Genomic DNA, 2,281 nt, shown 5'->3' with positions numbered 1-2,281 from the left:
GACCGGTTTCCTTGTGGTGTCCTGTGGGGGGTGCTCTGCGAATATGGGGTAAGGGGCCCATTGCTAAGGGCTTTTCGATCCATGTATGATCAGAGCAGGAGCTTGGTTCGCATCGCCGGTATTAAGTCAGACTTGTTCCCAGTGCATGTTGGACTCTGACAGGGCTGCCCTTTGTCACCGGTCCTCTTCATTATTTTTATGGACAGGATTTTTAGGCGCAGCCGGTGGTCAGAGGGGGTCTGGTCTGGTGACCACAGGATAGCTTCTCTGCTTTTTGCTGATGATGTTGTTCTGTTGGCTGCATCTGGCCAAGACCTACAGTGTGTGCTGGGGTGGTTTGCAGCTGAGTGTGAAGCGGCTGGGATGAGAATCAGCACCTCCAAATCTGAGGCCAAGGTCCTCAGTCGGACAAGGGTGGCTTGCCCCCTTCAGGTTGGTGGGGAGCTCCTGCCTCAGGTGGAGGAGTTTAAGTATCTTGGGGTCTTGTTCACGAGTGAGGGAAGGATGGAATGAGAGATCGACAGACAGATCGGTGCAGCTTCTGCAGTAATGCGGTCGCTGTACTGGTCTGTTTACCGGTCGATCTTTGGGTCATGACTGAAAGGATGAGATCCCAGATACAAGCAGCCGAAATGAGTTTCCTCCGTAGGGTGGCTGGGCGCTCCCTTAGAGATAGGGTGAGGAGTTCAGTCACTCGGGAGCAGCTCGGAGTAGACCCGCTGCTCCTCAACATCGAGAGAGGCCAGCTGAGGTGGCTTGGGCATCTGACCCGGATGCCTCCCAAGGGAGGTGTTCTGGGCATGTCCCACCGGGAAGAGGCCCCAGGGAAGACCTAGGACACACTGGAGGGACTTTGTCTCTCGGCTGGCCTGGGAGCGCCTAGGTGTTCCCACGGAAGAGCTGGAGGAAGTGTCTGGGGAGAGGGAAGTCTGGACGTCTGTTGCCCCCGCGACCCGGCCCCGGATAAGCGGAAGAAGAAGAAGAATATTGTATCTGTCTGTGTTTAGGGCTAGGGTAAGGGTTAGAGTTAGGGTTACAGATAGGATAGGGCTAGAGTTAGAGTACATATGTAATACATATAAGATTAAAGATTGTAGCTGTCTATGTTTAGGGTTAGGGTTAGGGTTCGGGTTAGGGTTAGGGTTAGGGTTAGGGTTAGGGCTAGGGCTAGGGCTAGGTTTAGGGTCAGGGTTAGGGTTACAGATAGGCTAGGGCTAGAGTTAGAATACATATGTAATACATATAAGATGAATGAGTGTATCTGTCTGTGTTTAGGGTTAGGTTTAAGGTTAGGGTTAGGGATGGGGTTAGGGTCAGGGTTACAAATAGGATAGGGTTAGAGTTAGATTTAGATATTAGAGTACATATTGTTTTATGGTGCTCAAATATCCTGCACCTTCTACCTTATTTTGTTTATCCTCAGGTTAGGTAAAGTAGGTCGAGTCTGTCCTATCTCTCATAAGCATTTAATCATACTCACAAGACTGGTCACTTCTTCGTGGTCTGTTCTGCTCTGGTCTTAAGTTTTTTGGCAGGCGACTTTATTGGTTATAATAAGATATAGTTTTATTATATATAGGTTAAATACATTACAAATAAAATACTAATATAAAATAGAAATAAAACAAAGTTGTATAATCTGCGAGCTCGGTTGTTCTGAGACATCGTGGTGAGGCTGTCTGGAATCGGAGAAGCGTGTCAGCAAGGTGCAGCTTTAACTTCTGGCTCACTTCTAAGTACAGCCCTCCTATATAGACTACAGGTGCAAGTCGACACTTTTTGGGAAAGTCCCGTACAGCTGGAGATCTCCCTTTCAAGAAGCTCACGTTGGGAACTTAGCACTCAACGGTAACATTCCTATTCTTCAATGTTCTTACTAATACATATTTTATCTCTGCCTATACTTTAAATAAATGCTACATATATCATACCTAATGTCTTTTCTCAATAAACTACTTTTACACATGATGGTGGTCTTTCTTTCTACTAAATAAAATGAATATAATACCATGTGTACTGTGTATCTTATAAATACTTATCAAATAAAAGAATACAATATTTTGTGTTCACAATACAAGGTATCAAATAAACAAGGCAAATTTAAAAATTGGGAAAACTTCCTGCTTTCCTCAACAATATGTAATAAATATAAAATGAATGATTGTATCTGTCTGTGTTTAGAGTTAGAATTAGGTTTTGGATTAGGGTTAGGGTTAAAGATAGGAAAGGGTTAAAGTTAGAGTACATATGTAATACATATAAGATTAATGATTGTATCTGT

The sequence above is a fragment of the Puntigrus tetrazona genome, unplaced genomic scaffold (genome assembly GCF_018831695.1).
Source record: "Puntigrus tetrazona isolate hp1 unplaced genomic scaffold, ASM1883169v1 S000001067, whole genome shotgun sequence".
NCBI classification, from domain to species: Eukaryota; Metazoa; Chordata; class Actinopteri; order Cypriniformes; family Cyprinidae; genus Puntigrus; species Puntigrus tetrazona.
This window is presented reverse-complemented; position numbering follows the sequence as displayed.